Source organism: Aquarana catesbeiana, linkage group LG03 (genome assembly GCF_042186555.1).
Source record: "Aquarana catesbeiana isolate 2022-GZ linkage group LG03, ASM4218655v1, whole genome shotgun sequence".
NCBI classification, from domain to species: domain Eukaryota; kingdom Metazoa; phylum Chordata; class Amphibia; order Anura; family Ranidae; genus Aquarana; species Aquarana catesbeiana.
This window is the reverse complement of record NC_133326.1, coordinates 76,045,455-76,063,865: the sequence shown is the minus strand read 5'-3', so window position 1 is coordinate 76,063,865 and position 18,411 is coordinate 76,045,455. Positions and strand designations below refer to the sequence as shown.

The window sequence follows — 18,411 nt, the reverse complement described above, 5'->3', positions numbered from 1 at the left end:
CCACATTTTCCTTTTTCAGAAGTATTGTTGGATCGTGATGGAGTACGCCCCTGGAGGAGATCTTCAGATGCATCTGGAAAAACGTGAACGCCTAGACATCGAAAACATCAGGTAGGAACTGTAATTATAAATGAAAGCAACTCTGACTCCCATTGTGCTAAATTATCACATAGAAACAAATACTTCACTTGTAGGACACCACAATTCAAAAAGAACATACAGTCCTAGAACTGAAGTGGGGTAGTTTACGGCTACACAGACAATTGAGAACACAACAACCAACAAAACTAGCCCTGCAGTCACAATTAGGAATAATTTTCAGATGCTCCATGATCCATTTTCTAAAATACTAAATACCTCTTCAGCACCCCGTGTGTTTTTGAATAGAGCAGCTTTGAAAATGGATCTGATTGTGAACTATGAACATTAAGGGTATATCTGAAAATACATGTAGCGAGGTCCCGGACTTCTAGAGGCCTAATGGTGACCTCCAGAGTCAGGGAGAGCTGAGGGTGTAGTACAAGTTGAAGTGATGGGTGCCAGACACTTTTTGAATGCAAAGAGATGTATTGTCTCTTGCACAATAACTGTGGGAGAGAGGGCTAGGGCCAGGATACCCCTAAGTAGATGCAATGATAATTGCCAGTCTTCTATAGCTAGACAGCTATACAATGGAAGGCCCCCAGCCGGACACCGCTTCTGTATAGGTAGGACCGCTGTCTCCTATGGCAACAAATCTTAGAACAGTCACTAATGGTAGTTGTATTTAACTATTGGTAACACAGAACAGTTCTCCACACATGCTACAGTCTCTCACTGTAGGTCTTCATTGAGCTCCCAGTCTCTCATTAGACACTTAGACCCAATTGCCACTGGATCCCCTGAGCTCTTCCACTTCCATTACTCTTCCTCAAGCATCACCCCCGCTTCCCTGCTGGGTCCCTGGGTTGGCACTCACAGATACTTTTCAAGCGTCACCCCTGCTGACCCGCTAGGTCCCTGGCTTGGCACTCACTGATGCTCTACAAGTGTCACCTCTGCTGTCCCACTGGGTCCCTGGCTTGGCACTTGCTGAAGTTTTCCCACTTCTTCACCTTCCCCGGCTGGTGAGAAGACTGCTCTGGTACTGGCTTCAGCTTACTCACAGTAGTCTCTGGTAACAAGGTGGATGGTCCCTTAGTGGCAACAGCTTCCCCTCTACCTCCGACCACAACTGGTTTCCCGTCCGGCTGAACCGTTACTCTCGGTTGGACTCCAATCCTGCAGTCCCAACCCTGGGCTGCTTCTCCTGCTTCTGGGTAGGCTCTCAGATAGCCTAGCAGCCAGATGTTCCCGGGATAGGCCTCAGGCTTACGGCCTAGCAGCCCAGGGCAGTATAACACATATCCACCCAGACAGCCGTCCAGGTGGCACAGAACAGCGATCACCTGCCTCCACTCAAATAAATAGGCTCTCCCAGCAGGACAAGGGATAAAGAAACCCCCACCAATTGGCTGAGACACCCTATCCATTCATAACCTGACCTTGCTAAGCCCTTGTCTATCTAATGTCACCAGCATAATGCCACCTAGCAACAGAAGAGAGAAGGTGCAGAAAGTCCTTAATTAGAGAGGAATCAGTGAATCCAACCAGGGCAACTACCGCCTGGCAAACTAAATTTACTAGCAACTCTGCCTAAACACCAGCGTGCTACATACATATAAAGATAAATTCTCTTTACTTCTATATTGCAACACAAATAATTTTTTGTTTCTCCTTCAATAGATTCTACGCAGCAGAAATCATCATTGGGCTTCAGCAACTCCACAAAAAAGGCTTCATCCATCGGTAAGTCAATGTTTTTTATTCTAGTGCTGTCCACAAATAGCTCTTACTTTAGATTTGATCTGTTTAACCCTTTTGTGCAGACTCCCGTCGGCCCTTTAGGGGGTTTGGCATTTTGGGAGGCGGGGTAGGGCTTGTGACCATGTGACTGTCTTGATTGGTTGGCACGGCGGTCACATGATCGGACAACTCCCAATCGTAAGAAACGATTGGGAGCTTTTCGTGAGTCGCTGGTCACTGTGGCGGGAGAACGCAGGGTGCTTGCTCTCGGCACAGCTCTATCAGTATTAATGCACACAAATATGTGGCCCCTCAGCGCTAAGGCCTGGCCGCCAAGAGGCAGCATATTTGCTTGCGCTAGGTGCCTAGGGGTTAAAGTCCAACTCCACGTTTAATGTCCCACTAGGACAAGTTGGCTCAAACAAACTCTTTACTGCACTAACAGGTGCACTGTATTAACTGTATATAGTCTCAGCTACATACAGTATACAGCATAATGTTCTGGCAGTCGAATGAGAACTTCCCTTCCCCCTCCTGAAACACAGTTATACATATGGAAATATAATCTGAATGCTGCTAAGGTATGCATGGGAAATTTTGTATTTTATGAATGAATACAAAGCTTGCTCTGACTGGGTGAGACAGAGAGGCAGGCGGATGATGTCACAATCTTCACCTCAGCCAACCAGAGGAAGCTTTGCATTCATTCATAGAATCAAAAGCTTCCTATTAATGGTTAAGCAGCGCTCAGTCTGACTCAATTTTGTTTTGGGATGTAGCTGAGGCTGAGGCGCTGTATACTGTATGTAGTTGAGGCTGATGCACTGTATACTGTATGTAGTTGAGGTGCTGTATATTGTATGTAGCTGAGGCTGAGGTGCTGTATACTGTATGTAGCTGAGGCGCTGTATACTGTATGTAGCTGAGGCTGAGGCATTGTATACTGTATGTAGCTGAGGCGCTGTATATGTATGTAGTTGAGGCGCTCTATACTGTATGTAGCTGAAGCTGAGGCGCTGTATACTGTATGTAGCTGAAGCGCTGTATACTGTATGTAGATGAGGCTAAGGCACTGTATACTGTATGTAGCTGAGGCGCTGTATACTGTATATAGCTGAAGCTGAGGCTCTGTATACTATACGTAGCTGAGGCTGAGGTGCTGTATACTGTATGTAGCTGAGTCTCTGTATACTGTATATAGCTGAGTCTCTGTATACTGTATGTAGCTGAGGCTGAGGCGCTGTATACTGTATGTAGCTGAGGCTGAGGTGCAGTATACTGTATGTAGCTGAAGCGCTGTATACTGTATGTAGCTGAGGCTGAGGCGCTGTATACTGTATGTAGCTGAGGCTGAGGTGCAGTATACTGTATGTAGCTGAAGCGCTGTATACTGTATGTAGCTGAGGCTGAGGTGCTGTTTACTGTATGTAGCTGAGGCTGAGGTGCTGTATACTGTATGTAGCTGAGGCTGAGGTGCTGTATACTGTATGTAGCTGAGGCTGAGGTGCTGTATACTGTATGTAGCTGAAGCGCTGTATACTGTATGGTGCTAAGGTGCTGTATAATGTATGTAGCTGAGGTGCTGTATACTGTATGTAGCTGAGGCGCTGTATACTGTCTGTAGCTGAGGTGCTGTATACTGTATGTAGCTGGGGCTGAGGCACTGTATACTGTTTGTAGCTGAGGCTGAGGCACTGATATACTGTATGTAGCTGAAGCGCTGTATACTGTATGTAGCTGAGGTGCTGTTTAATGTATGTAGCTGAGGTGCTGTATAGTGTATATAGCTTAGGCGCTGTATACTGTCTGTAGCTGAGGTGCTGTATACGGTATGTTGCTGAGGCACTGTATACTGTATGTTGCTGAGGCGCTGTATAATGTCTGTAGCTGAGGCCACATACATACAGCTAATATATTGCACCCAGCAAGCACTTCTGTTACTGTAGTAAGGAGTTTGTATGGACCAGCTTGGCCCATATAAAGGGACATTAAACATGGAGTTAGGTTTTAATCAATAAGATTTACGCTGTGTGAGGACCACCTAAACAATTAATTACATTTATATCCAATGCAACGGGTCCTCCAGCTACAAAGTGGTTTGTAAATCTTGTGATTATAAAACATTGCCTAAAACAAACTGAATTGTTTGTAGGCAATGTAAATAAGTCTGCCGTGTCAAAATTAAGGCTGTGTTGTCACTTATGTGCTGCCGGAATGCGCATATTATCTAAAAAAGTAGAAATGTGCATTATGCGTGTTGGTGCACTGCACTGCATTTTTAATGGCACCCTAGTGCACCTTGCCAATGCATGTGTGTTGCAGCACACAACAGATGGAAGTGCACTTCCATGGGTTATGGTGCGCTGCATTATGAAAACCTTTTTTGGTATGTTTTAATGTGTTAGGCAGCCCATAGAAATGAATGGGCTGCACTAATGCGATGCATGTTAACTTGTGACACAAAGGGGTTGATTTACTAAAACTGGAGAGTGCAAAATCTGATGCAGGTCTACATAGAAACCAATTCGCTTTCAGGTTTTTTTTTCTGTCAAAGCTTAAAGTGATATTAAAATCTTTTTTTTTCTATAAAAATAACCAACATGTTATACTTACCTGCTCTGTGCAGTGGTTTTGCACAGGGAAGCCCAGATCCCCCTCTTCTCGGGTCCCTCTTAAGCGCTCCTGGCCCCTCCCTCCTGTTGAGTGCCACCACAGCGAGCAGTTTGCTATGGGGGTGCCGGAGCTGAGACACCGCTCTGTGTATCCATTCAGACAAGGAGCCGTGGTTTGGCCCCGCCTCCCTCTCTCCTCATTGGCTAACTGACTTTGATTAACAGCAGCAGAAGCCAATGGCGCCACTGCTGGGTCTCAGCCAATCAGGAGGGAGAGTCCAGGATGGCCGAGGCACTCGTGGACATCGCTGGATCGAGATGGGGTTCAGGTAAGTATTAGGGGGTGCTGTGGCAGCTGATGCACACAGAGGGCTTTTATCTTAATGCAAAGAATGCATTGAGATAAAAAACCTTCTGACTTTACAACCCCTTTAATGGTATGTTAATGGACACATACTGCAACATGGACATGAAATTCATTGTAAAGGCGCATACACACATTAATGCATTACCAATTAATGTTCAAGGCAATGTTCCTCCAACACCAATGCATTGCAGCACACCACAGTGTGGGGTAATGCACTAGCATACATTGCTAAGCCCTGTCGTGAAAAATGGCGCACATCGAATTTTAGGTCTGTTGTGGTGTACTGGCCTCCTGTAAATATACAATGTCAAATATACAAGCTGCTATTTTGCAATGCCTGTTAACCTGTAACATAATCTGCATCAACATACTTGCTTGAATGCATCTAAAAGGACTGCCTTGACGTGAATAAAAATATTAAAGATAATGCATTTCTATCTACAGAGATATAAAGCCAGAGAACATCCTCATCGGTGAAGATGGCCACATCAGGATTGCAGACTTTGGAGAAGTGTCAGAGAGGTGTGGAGAGGGCCTTGCGGGGACCGTCGGATATATCATCCCAGAGGTAAGTCATATTAGTCCTACTTGCTATGTCAGCATTGTTTATAATAGAAGGAGTGGGAGTGCCTCTCTAATCATGTGGATTAGCAATCTGGTAACTGGGATGCCAAGGAAGGAAACTGCAAATATCTGTCAGGTGTCTTACTGCCCTCCAGCAAAACCTGACTACCTGTTCTCATCTAATGCTTGATCAATTAAATATTTGACAAAAAAAGCTTAAAGTGATACTAAACACACAGTTTAATTTACATTGTCCCTCTTATTCTGTATATGGACGATGGCACCGTAATTATTAAATAAAACCAAAAAAAATCTAAGTACATTTTTCATAATCGATATACAGCTGTCACATGACCCAGATCTTTACCAGCCTGTCTGCAGGGAAACATAAGCAGGATGGAAGAGCTTCCAGTCCTCTGCTGCTGGTCACATGTTCAAAATAAATAAAACAGCCTTTGGAATACAGAGTAAAAATAAATAAATAATATCAATAAGCTGTTTTAAATTGTCATACAAATATATAGTAGAAATCAAATTGTTATTATTTATTGGCAATAACATGGTGTGGGCAGATTTCTGTCAGTCACAGGCTGTGTCACGTCCCTCCAGCCTATGTCTTAGAATAAGAGGGAAGTGAAGCCTCCACTAATCTACATGTAAAATCCTAGCCCCATTGTGTTTAGCTGGTTAGTGGGCATGGAGGAGGAGGGAGGGAGTGGGCTATCATTTACCACTGTGTATATGCCCACATGTGTGACTCTATAGTCACATGGGCTGCTCAGATGTGATAGGGAGGAAATGCTCAGCATAGAAACTCACTGAAAACTGAGCATGTGAAGAGTTGCCACTACAGCTGCAAAATCCCTAGCTGAATTTTTTTGCAGAATACAGAAAATGAATCTCATAGGGATGAGTGAGTATGAACAGCATGTAATGCACCATTTATTGATAGTTTTTTAGGATGTGCGTTTAGTGACACTTTAAGGAACCTTTACTAAGGCAATGTTTAGTTGCGTGGCTAACATTGCCGCATCTTTAAAAAACAATCTGTGATGGATCACTTTTCAGAGACGTTTGACAGGTGGTGAGGAGGAGATATGTCATCTTCTCACTGCCTTTTTCAACCTTGGATGCCCTGTCTGTAATGTTGCACCACTGCGACTCAACTGTGTGCATTATATGTGGTTGTAGGGTAGTTGCGGTATGGATTTATTCACTTGAATGATTTGGAATTGGATGTGGTACCAAACGAATGCGTCAGAGGGTATAATGATTTGACATGCTTGCAGCATGTGTACATCAGATCTGGCTTTCTTTGCAGCTTAAGACTGCATTCACACCTGAGCGTTCTCAGCTCGTAAAGCGTTTGTAAAATGCCCAACAAGCAAATTCCCATTCATTTCAATGGCACTTGTTCACATCTAAATGTTTTGTCACCTGAAGCAAAACGCATGAAAAACGCCTGAAGCTCATAAAAGTACATGATCTTCTTTGAGGCAGATTACAGGCGTTTTTCTGCTTTTTACACTGGTGACCGCTTGACCTGTACAAAATTGCGGCAAAATCATGGTAAAAACACGGTAGAAATGCGCAACTTTGACATGCTCAGGTGTGATTGCAGCCTAAAGGGTATGGTAAAAACAAGCCTTAACCTTCTGTTGTTATCTTCCTCCCCTCAACTGCAAGTATAAATGGGCTCTGTAACATTCAGAAAGAGCAGGCTTTATCATAGCTCTAATCAGATATAAAGATCATCACCATATTGTAGTTGTTGCTATGATAATTTGGGCAATATGGTGCAACTTACAGGTCTTATCTCTGTCACTTTTTGACAGGTCTTTGCTGGAAAGCCCTACAACGCTGCTGTGGATGGGTATGCTTTCAGAGTGATGTTGTTTTCCATTGCATCTAGCATATTACCCATCCCGTTAAAGTCCTCCACGTCACTACCGGGTCCCCCTGTCAGTTTCTTCTGCCATTATGGCCAGGAAATAATGTAATACAATGTTATCTGCTCTGCCCTATGTTCTGTGGAGCACAAGGGAGACATCCAGGGTCTTTCAGTCTTTGTATGTCTCATTAAAGAGAACCTGTCACCAAATAATCATCACCTAGGGGACTTTTTGTCCCCTAGGTGATGAAAAAAAAGTTAAAAAAAAAAAATTTTTTTTAATTGTAGAAAGTTACATCCAAGCATATAACCCCCCCCGAAAAAATTTTGAAGGCAAATTTAAGGTTTGACATGTTGCGTATCTATTTACATGGTGCAACCTCATATTTTATATTTGAACAAAAAAGTGAGTAATTTATTGCATTTCTGTGCCCTAAAATAAACTTTTTTTTACCGAAACTTTGACAGTTTCCTAGACTTTTGCAGTAATATTGTGTCACATAAAAAATTGGAACTACCAGTATTTTATTCTCTACAGTGCTGGTTTTAGAAAATATATTATGTTTTGAGGGTTTCTTCAGGCCTAAAACTATTTTTTTAAATATGTGTGCAAAAAAAACACAATAATGCATCTGTCAGCAATAGGGTTAAAAGCTCTTATTTAGGCACCTTGGTATGCAGGTGAAGTTCACTAATCTCTGGATTTGTACACAATGGTGTTATCACTACAGCACCCACTGTCTACATGTCTGTGCACTGTATGAGGTTGGAAGATTTCCCCTACATTCCTATTAGGACAGGAACTGAAGGACAATCTATCCAACGGGGACACAGACAAAAGTATATTCTTGGTAGATGGAGAAAGGTGTATAGCTTCTGGCGATTGTTTTATTGCTGTCTATGGCTTCTTGTCCCAGTGATAACTGCTCCCTTTATTTCCACATGGAAAGGCGATGAGGCAAAATCTTCCAGACAGAAATAAAAATCGAGTAGCCATTCTAACTGTTTCTCCCTTTGGGTTGAGCTATATTTTAAAGTCAGCCTGTGCCTAAATTAAAATGATAATAGCCATGTTAAGCAATAGCACAACTTTTGGCTGTGTACTCTTGTCTTTCTTTGCAATCCAAAGAACATGTCATATTAATGAAAAAGGGGTTGCACACCTCACGCGTCCACAAGTGAGACTGGCTAGACCCCTAAGGACCCCAAAATTACATATCCTATTAGTGGAACACACCCAATTTCCCGAGGATGGCTGGTGCTTACTCTCAGAGCTAATTCCCCCATGGGTCTTTTGGGGTGCCACAACTTTTTTGTTCTCCTCCAGACAGTGTCTCCTAACCCACATGGGATCAGCACCTTCAATGAAACAGAAATCCACCCCTTGTCTCTCCAGGCACACACCATACAGCGTGATGATCCCAAGGAATTAACTTACTTCCACCCTTTACACCTAAACCTCCTAGGTAGTCATCATATTGGTGTTAAAGTGACCATATCAATTATAGAGCCAAAAAAGCAACAACAAAAAAAAAGATTTGTAACCTGTTTGCCTTATCTCTGCACAATCAACACATAAATAAAGGAATTATAATAAAAAAAAAAGCAAAAAGAAATACATGTAAAAAGAAGAGGGAACTAAACTTACTATTCCAATGGCTTGTGTCTTTAAATGCAGCAAAGAAGCTGCTACCCGGTGTCTTGCCGAGAAAGTTCCCCCGGTGGATAAGGACCCCCTTGTACTGCGCAGGCGCAGCGCTTGCGCAGTACGAACGACTAAGGAGCCGCCGAAGATAGCCGAAGCTGAAAACCTTCAATCAGCTGTACACGGCGCCTGCGCCCTGAGTCCAGGTTCAAGCCCCACCATCCAAGTGGACCTAGAGGTAGAATAAAAAAGTGCAGAGCGAAGGGAGGCCGTGCCCGAAGCGCGGCGAGCGAAGCGAGCCCGCGAGGGGCCCTGTTACAGGCGCCGTGTACAGCTGATTTACACCTATTCAGCTTCGGCTATTTCCACCGCCTTGTACTGTGCAAGCGTTGCGCCTGCGCAGTACAGGGGGGTCCTTATCCGCCGAGCGGAACTTTCTCGGCAGAACACCGGCCACTGCATGTGTTCCACACTTCCAGGTGTGTGCATACCTGGTACACTACCATACACAGTGGTTACTCCTACCTGAGTGAACATCACTACAGGGTGTACAATCCAGGAGGATGAACCGCTGTGTTTGTTCAAGGAAACAAGTATTCAACCTATCTGACCAGTTGAATGATTGCAGGAGAACAGCATTGTGGTGGTGTTTAAAGACACAGGTCACCAGAAAGACAAGTGTAGTGCCACTTCTTCTTACAGCACGTCCCTTAGACGTGCTGACGTCATCGCGCTGTAACGCCATGGACGGGTGTTCGCAAGCCGGCCGGCTGTTTTTCTTGATGATTTTACTCTGCATTCCTGTAAGTGAAATTTTTAGTTTTAATAAACCTTATTTAGTACGTTTTTACACTATGGTGAGTCTGTTTACATTTTTGGGTAACGCTTGACCTACTCCCTTGACTGGTTGATGATCGAGCCTCCCTGGACGCCTGGTGCCTAGCTCAAGATTTTTCTCACCAAATATCTGTGAATTGCTATATCAACACTTCTCCGGACAGAGGCCTTGGCTGGGTTTTTAGCCGCAGGCTCATAAGAGCTTGCCTTCTGGTAAGCACGCACTATGTGGTGGAGGTGTACTGTCCCCCAATGGTGTTTATTACAAGATTATACATTTGGTCCACTATTGTTGCTAGGTGGTATATTGTTCCTGGGTGGTCTATTATTGCCAGTGGGTGTTCTATTGCTGCTGGGAGGATCTAATCTTACTGGAGGGATCTATTGCTGCTGGAGGGGAGTCCACTATTTTTGCTGAAGGCATATATTGTTGCTGCAGGTGGGTCCAGTAATGTTGCTGGGGGGAGTGCATCTGAGATTAATCTGGAAGTGCTTCTAGGACTACTTTGGTAAAGTATGTTCTTTTTTCTTGTGTGTTGTGCATTTTATTGCATTTATTTATTTATTTTAGTACACGTACTGATAAATCGCTCTAAATTTAGACAGCACTTTACACGTATATATTGTACATTCACATCAGTCCCTGCCCTCAATGAGCTTACAATCTAAAACCCCTAACTCACATTCATTCATACACATACTAGGGCCAATTTATTTTTATTTCCATACATAATACTTAAAAAGCACCACAAAAATATACTTGGTTCCATATTCTATAAAAAAAGGGGTGGTGCTGGGAGGTGGGTAAGGAAGGCAGACAACAGGGACCCTGGAGAGGGCGGGGGAATAATTTGCACCTAATGTCTGAAGCAAAAAAAGGCCCACACACACACACTATATATACCGTGTATATATATATATATATATATATATATATATATATATATATATATATATATAATTTTTTTTGCTTCACATTTTTTCTAGTAGAAGCAGTGATCAGTGATCTACTTCTGCAAGGCAAGGCTGGACAGAGCTTCTTAGTACTGACAGGAAGTGCCACAATGTCACTCATGAAGTATCAGTATTGACTAGACTTCACTTAGCAAAGTCCTGGGAGTATTTCAGTCAGGCTTCAAGAGGTATGGTACTGTGCAAAAGTTTTAGGCAGGTGTGAAAAAATGCTGTAAATTAAGAATACTTTCAGAAATAGACATTTTAATTGTTTATTTTTATCAATTAACAAAATGGAAAGTAAATAACCAGAAGAGAAATCCAAATCAAATCAAGATTTGGTGTGACCAGTCTTTGCCTTCTAGGTACACTTGCACACAATTTTTAAAGGAACTCGGCAGGTAGGTTGTTTCAAACATCTTGGAGAACTAACCACAGATCATCTGTGCATGTAGGCTGCTTCATATCCTTCTGTCTCTTCATGTATTGCCAGACAGACTCCATGATGTTGAGATCAGGGATCTGTAGGGGCCAAACCATAACTTCCAGGAGTACAAACAAGCAGCAACTACCCTAAGCTATAACTGGCCTAAACAGCAAGAAGCATGTCAAACAAAAACAAAGAAAAATTTCCAGCTCAACTTACCAACCAGCCTGCAATAAACCCAACTGTCCTGTCTAACAATTCATGTTAAAAACAGGGGTTTCGTTTGCACCCATTTGCAAATACATGAGTACATGTCATCAGCGCTGTGTTTTGACCTAGACCGACAAGGCCCAGCCGCCTCCCCCCTTCCAAAAAAGCCTCCTCCCAGGTCCGCCTCCCAGTCCCCGGCAGCTTGCTGTAGCGCCAGTGTTATGGGGCTTACTTGGCAGGGACTGGCGCCCCATAAAGTGGCCAGACCGGCCGCACATCATGCAACAGGCGGAGGCGGAGCCTAATGCTCCGCCTACTGTCCGCTGCATCCTAACTTCCTCCCAGCTCGGGTGTAGTAGGAGAGAGGAGGACGAGGGGAACCCCCAGGCCTGAAACTTCCCATCAAACAGTCAGCAATTCTCATTGTGCAGCCAGTGTGCTGTTCTCCTCCTGGGTCTCTATGGTGTCCGGAGCTCAGAGTGATGCTAAGGGTGAGTGCCATGCTGCAGCTGTCTGTGTTTATTGTACAGTTCAGGGAACTGTTCAGGCATCTGCAGGGCAGAGGAACGCCTGTCATTTGGTGAGAACTATTGTGACAGCAATTGTTACATATAGCACTCTGCTTTAGATTTCCATCACTGCTGGAAAATGGGATGTGTGCTTAGCTACAGATCTACCATCTATAATTTTTCATGGTCTATTTCCCATATTAATGCTGAGATGTTCTGCGGTGACTTTACTATGTAGAACATTTACATGGCACTGGTGAGGCTGCATTGATGGGCACTGGTGAGGCTGCACTGATGGCACTGATGAGGCTGCATTGAGGGGCACTGATCAGGCTGCATTGATGGGCACTGGTGAGGCTGCATTAATGGGCACTGTTGAGGCTGTGCTGATGGACACTGGTGAGGCTGCACTGATGGGCACTGGTGAGGCTGCATTGATGGGCACTGGTGAGGCTGCTTTGATGGGCACTGATGAGGCGGCACTGATAAGCTGCACTGAGGATGCTGCACTGATGGGCCCTAATAGGCTGTATTGATGGGCACTGATAGGCTGCATTGATGGGTACTGGTGAAGCTGCATTGATGGGCACTGGTGAGGCGGCACTGGTGAGGCTGCATTGAAGGGCACTTGTGAGGCTGCACTGATGGGCACTGGTGAGGCTGCTTTGATGGGCCACTGATGAGGCGGCACTGATAAGCTGCACTGAGGATGCTGCACAGATGGGCCCTAATGGGCTGCATTGATGGGCACTGATAGGCTGCATTGATGGGCACTGATGAGACACAGATGACAGGGCAGATCTTAAAAAGGAAGGGGTGTGGCCTTGATGAGAAGGGGTTGGTCATATTTAAATTAGGAGGTGCACGAGCTTAGTCAGGCCTAGGGCAGCACAAAACCTAAATACACCACTGCATGTCATTAAGAAAGATCTTCAGTGTAAAGAAGAACAAGGAGTGCTGGAAGTGATGGTTTGGCTCCCACAGAGCCCTGATCTCTACATCATGGAGTCTGTCTGGGATTACATGAAGAGAGAGAAGGATTTGAGGCAGCCTACATCTACAGAAGATCTGTGGTTAGTTCTCCAAGATGTTTGGAACAACCTACCTGCTGAGTTCCTTCAAAAACTGTGTGTAAGTGTACCTAGAAGGCAAAGACTGGTCACACCAAATATTGATTTGATTTGGATTTCTCTTCTGTTCGCTCACTTTGCATTTTCCAAATTGATAAAAAAAAATGTTTTATATATATATATATATATATATATATATATATATATATATATGTGTGTTTTTGAAAGCAATCTTATTTTGCAGCATTTCTTCACACCAACCTAAAACTCTAGCACAGTACTGTACATCATAAAGGCCTACACCTTTAGCAAGGGCATTATTCAGCTCTAGACAGAGCTGCATAGTTTGTTTTTATCTATAGACGCCCCTTATCTGCATACACAGTTCTTTGGTAAAGGTAAACTAATCCTTTAAAGCAGTAGTAAACAGCTACAAAAACAAAAAGACTTTCCCCTGTAGGACAAATGCATAATGTGCTAGTATGCATCACATACTAGCACTATATGAGAGACTTACCTTAAAACAAAGCCCTCCAGCAGTGCGCTGTCCCCGCTGACAAGGCTTCTATCTTCCCTGTGTCTTCCTTCCGGGTTTGCGGCCTCTGGCTAGATGAGTGGCCAGGGCAGCGATGACTTCACTCCCGCACATGCACGTAGGAGCCCTCGGCTATAGCACAGGCTCTGGAGGTCCGACACAGTATGCCGGACCTTCAGAGTGCATGCAGTGTGAATATCCCCTAAACTGTGCCAGTTGTAAAAGTGGGTTTACTACCACTTTAATAGGGCGTACACACGGTCGGACTTTGTTCGGACATTCCGACAACAAAATCCTAGGATTTTTTCCAACGGATGTTGGCTCAAACTTGTCTTGCATACACACGGTCACACAAAGTTGTCGGAAAATCCAATTGTTCTAAACGCGGTGACGTAAAACACGTACGTCGGGACTATAAACGGGGCAGTGGCCAATAGCTTTCATCTCTTTATTTATTCTGAGCATGCGTGGCACTTTGTCCGTCGGATTTGTGTACACACGATCGGAATTTCCGACAACGGATTTTGTTGTCGGAAAATTTTATCTCCTGCTCTCCAACTTTGTGTGTCGGAAAATCCGATGGAAAATGTCCGATGGAGCCCACACACGGTCGGAATTTCCGACAACACGCTCCGATCGGACATTTTCCATCGGAAAATCCGACCGTGTGTACGAGGCATAAGGCTTTAAGGCGGCATTAACACCTGGTGGTATTAAATTGCAGGCAGAATCGCTACGATTCTATCCCCAATTTTAAAATGCTTTGGCAAAATGACAAATCACACAATGCACATTTCAGATGCCATCCATTTTAATGGCACCGAAAAACGTGGTGCAGTTCTGCTGCAATAAATCACGCTGCGGCTGTAGCAAACCACTTTGCGTGAAGCTTGCTGCCCAAAAGTAGCTCCTGAACTTTTTTTTTTGGGTGACAAGCTTCACGTGCTGCAGTTTGTCGCGTTTGCAGCGCAATTTATTGCGCGGCAGAACCACACCATGTTTTCAGGTGGTTCAAAATGTTAGTGTTTTTGTTTATGTGTGTAGAATCGCAGTGATTCAAAATGCCCAGGTGTGAATGCAGCCTTCATCTTTACCAAAGAACTGCTAATGCAGATAAGGGGTGTCTGTAGATAAAAACAAACTGTGCAGCTCTGACATAATTCAACCTGTGCAGCTCTGACGCAATTCAAAATACCCAGGTGTAATCGCAGTCTTAAGCCTCGTACACACGGTACGATTGTTGGACAACTGAGCGTTTGATTTTTTGTCAAAAGGTGCCAGGTGTGCCAGGATCCTGTCTTGCATACTAACGTTACACAAATTGTCTTGCCACAAACACGAACGTAGTGATGTACTAGACGTACTACGTGGAATTTCAGCTCTTGGGTGCCAGCCTTTGGGCCCCTTCTGCTAATTTCGTGTTTGGTGAGCATTGATTCCGAGCATGCGTGTTTGTACTTTCGACTTTTGTGTGACGGATTTGTGTACTGACCATCCGAAAGTTTGAAGTTTGACAAAAATTTACTAGCCTGTCATCCAACATTTGTTGGCCGAAAATTGGAAAACAATTGTTGAAAGGAGCGTACTAACAGTAAGAACTGCGGACAACAGCTTGTCAAACGACAATCCCCTTCTGATTTTTGTAACATGTGTACAGGGCTTTAGGTAACCAGGTGTCCGCTGGTCATTACCACACCTACCTCATAAGCCTCGAATACACGGTAGAATGTTGGAAGGGGATTGTCTGTTGACAGACTGTTGTCCGAAATTCTTACCGTTAGTACGCTCTTTTTGACAATTGTTTTCCAATTTTCCGCCAACAAATGTTGGATGACAGGCTGGTAAATTTTTGTCAAACGGCAGCTCCACATCAGATTTTCGGATGGTTAGTACACAAATCCGTCACACAAAAGTCAAAAGTACAAACAAGCATGCTCGGAATCAATGCTCGCCAAACACGAAATTAGCAGAAGGGGCCCAAAGGGTGGCACTCAAGAGCTGAAATTCCTCATAGTACGTCACTACGTTCGTGTTTGTGGCACGACAATTAACGTTAGTATGCAAGACAAGATCCTGGCACACGCCCTTTTGACAAAAATCAGATGCTCGGTTGTCCAACAATCGTACCATGTGTACGAGGCTTTAGACTGATGATTTAGACCTCTTTCACACTGAGGCAGTTTTCACGCATTTAAGTGCTAGAGTAAGCCCCTGTAAAGAGTCTGAAAACTGCCTCCCATTCATTGCAATGGGTGCTTTCACACTGGGGCAGCACTTCGGAAGCGCCTAAAAAAAAGCGATTTGGAAGTGCCGCAACATGGGTGTTTCCTTTTTTGTGGTTAAAAGCACCCCACTAGCAGCCGAAAAGCACTGCTTAGACAACGGTAAAGCGCCGCTAAAACGAGTGACGCTTTACTGCGGACGCACGGGCGGCCCCAGTGTGAAAGGGGTCTTATAACAAATCTGGTTCTAATTGTACGGATATTTGAATATCAAGATTCCAAATCACTTTCTTGTGATTATTGATGGAAGTTAAAACTGGTGCCTTCTAGTTGACCATCCTTTGTATTTTACAACATTTTATCGCACTCAGGAATCATGAATTGTTTTTTTTTCATATATATGTTTTTTTCCCATTTTTTGATGCTGCTAAAGTCCCGCACACCCAACTGTTCACTAGTTTCAGGCCATGCCTCGTGTTATTATCTTACACTCAGTAAAGCCACGTTCACACAAAAGCGTTTTTTTGCTGCCGCTTTTTTTTTTTTGTGTGCGTTTTTGGAGCAGCACCATTCATTTTAAAAGGGGCCTCCCTCCACTCCAAAAACATGCCAAAGAAGCTCACCAGCATACCAAATTTTGGCACTGAGCCAGGCGCGTTTGGCGTTGTGTTTTGCCACAATTTTTGTGTGTTTTGACGCACACGACAATCATGGCAACATCGCACCACATTTGTTGTGCCATTAAGAAAAAATGGCACCGCAAGCGTTTTGTTGCAGTTCCGGAATTGCAGAATCCAGCGATTCCAATACGCTCAGGTGTGAACGGGGGCGATAATATATTTAGAAAAACTTACAAACAGGAACATTTCATTCCCAAACTTGATTGGTACTCACTCATAGCGGGCTCGGCAATCCTGCGCTGCCATTTTTATAAATCACATCTTCTTCGGTGACCGTCATCCTTTTCTAAAACAGAAAACCTCAGACAGTGGTCATGGCTCCAGCCAAAACTGAACACAGGAAAGTAATAAAAGATAAGACAGCTACATACCTTGTCAATAAATACATCAGCAGCCAAAACTACTCACAAAACTAACAGGTTAAGTTTTACCTCACAGAACAGTATTCCTCATTCATTCCCTCGTCAGCCATATTTAATACTGGCATATGATAAGCTCCTGTATAAAAACCCAACATGGACTTTAAAAGTTTTTAATAAAAATTCTTTTTATTTTTTTAAATTTACCAACACATATATTATCAAACGTATTTTCAAAGAAACACTAACATTTCCATTAGTTGTGAGCGATGTGGAGCCCGATACAAAAATGGCGCCTACGTACTCGCACACGCTCAGTTCTACTCTTTGCATGGCTGTAGAAGATGTCGCCCCCTAGTGGTCCGGCATCCAGGAGCGGTACCATCCCTCAGCATCACACACGGGGATAACAGAAGGCGGCTGGGAGGGTAAGAAGAGCGATGCTTGTGTGCAATGTCTGTATATCGTACGGTGTGGAGAGGGATGCAAATGTTAGCCGGCATCATGCTGCAGTGGGATCGGGAGGTGAATGGTTGTTGGCATGAATGGAGCGCCTTGTTTTATCCCTAGCTGAGCATGGTGCTGCAGGAGGAGGAGGGATGATGGGGAGGATGATGGGGAGGATGATGGGGATGAGGATGATAATGGGCAGCCTGTGATCAGCACATGTCAAGGTGTTCTCCCTGCGCAGGAGGTGACAGCTGAAGGTGCAGAGAAGGATGAGCTGGAAATCAGTTCTTGTCTATGGAGAGAGTTGGGTGTGTTCTAGTGATTTCCTATGGATATCCTATGGAGCTCAGCCTGAGATGCTGCACACCATCAGACCCTCCACCAAAGCAGGTGAAAGATGCCCTGGGGGATGTTCAGGGCACATTGATGGCACAGGGTGAACAGGCTGCAGAGATGCTTAGGACTCCTCTATGGATTGATGTATGGACCACTAGCTGATTGCTGGGAAGTGAAGCCTGAGGATACCGGGTCTGACAGGTGCCACTTTGCTGATGGTGCGGGAACTACACCGATCAGCCATAATGGGATGCGGGAACTACACCGATCAGCCATAATGGGATGCGGGAACTACACCGATCAGCCATAATGGGATGCGGGAACTACACCGATCAGCCATAATGGGATGCGGGAACTACACCGATCAGCCATAATGGGATGCGGGAACTACACCGATCAGCCATAATGGGATGCGGGAACTACACCAATCAGCCATAATGGGATGCGGGAACTACACCGATCAGCCATAATGGGATGCGGGAACTACACCGATCAGCCATAATGGGATGCGGGAACTACACCGATCAGCCATAATGGGATGCGGGAACTACACCGATCAGCCATAATGGGATGCGGAGAACTACACCGATCAGCCATAATGGGATGCGGGAACTACACCGATCAGCCATATTGGGATGCGGGAACTACACTGATCAGCCATAATGGGATGCGGGAACTACACCGATCAGCCATAATGGGATGCGGGAACTACACTGATCAGCCATAATGGGATGCGGGAACTACACCGATCAGCCATAATGGGATGCGGGAACTACACGATCAGCCATAACAGTATGCCCACTGACAGGTAAAGTGCAAAACGTTGATTCTCTTGGTACAAGGGCATCTAAGGTGGGTGGGATTTATTACGCAGAAAGTGAACATGTTGTCCCTGAAGATAATGTGTTGAAAGCAGAAA

General features: G+C 44.5%; 1 protein-coding gene and 1 long non-coding RNA gene across 3 annotated transcripts in view; one reads left to right on the top strand and one right to left on the bottom strand.

The window, feature by feature from the left end:
* LOC141131436 (uncharacterized) overlaps positions 1-16,836 on the bottom strand; it is a 48,809-nt gene extending 31,973 nt beyond the window's left edge. The window contains exons 1-2 of the long non-coding RNA XR_012242771.1: positions 16,779-16,836; positions 16,562-16,677 (exon numbers count right to left, since the gene is read on the bottom strand). This is a non-coding gene — a long non-coding RNA (uncharacterized lncRNA). The remainder of the gene's footprint in view (positions 1-16,561; positions 16,678-16,778) is intronic.
* Positions 16,837-17,008: 172 nt separating this feature from the next.
* Positions 17,009-18,411, top strand: part of LOC141131434 (tropomodulin-2-like) — a 150,538-nt gene continuing 149,135 nt past the window's right edge. The window contains exon 1 of one of the 2 annotated variants that reach the window (XM_073618712.1): positions 17,009-17,134. The gene's annotated coding sequence lies outside the window, so the exon portion shown is untranslated. The remainder of the gene's footprint in view (positions 17,135-18,411) is intronic. The other variant, XM_073618713.1, reaches the window with a different exon arrangement.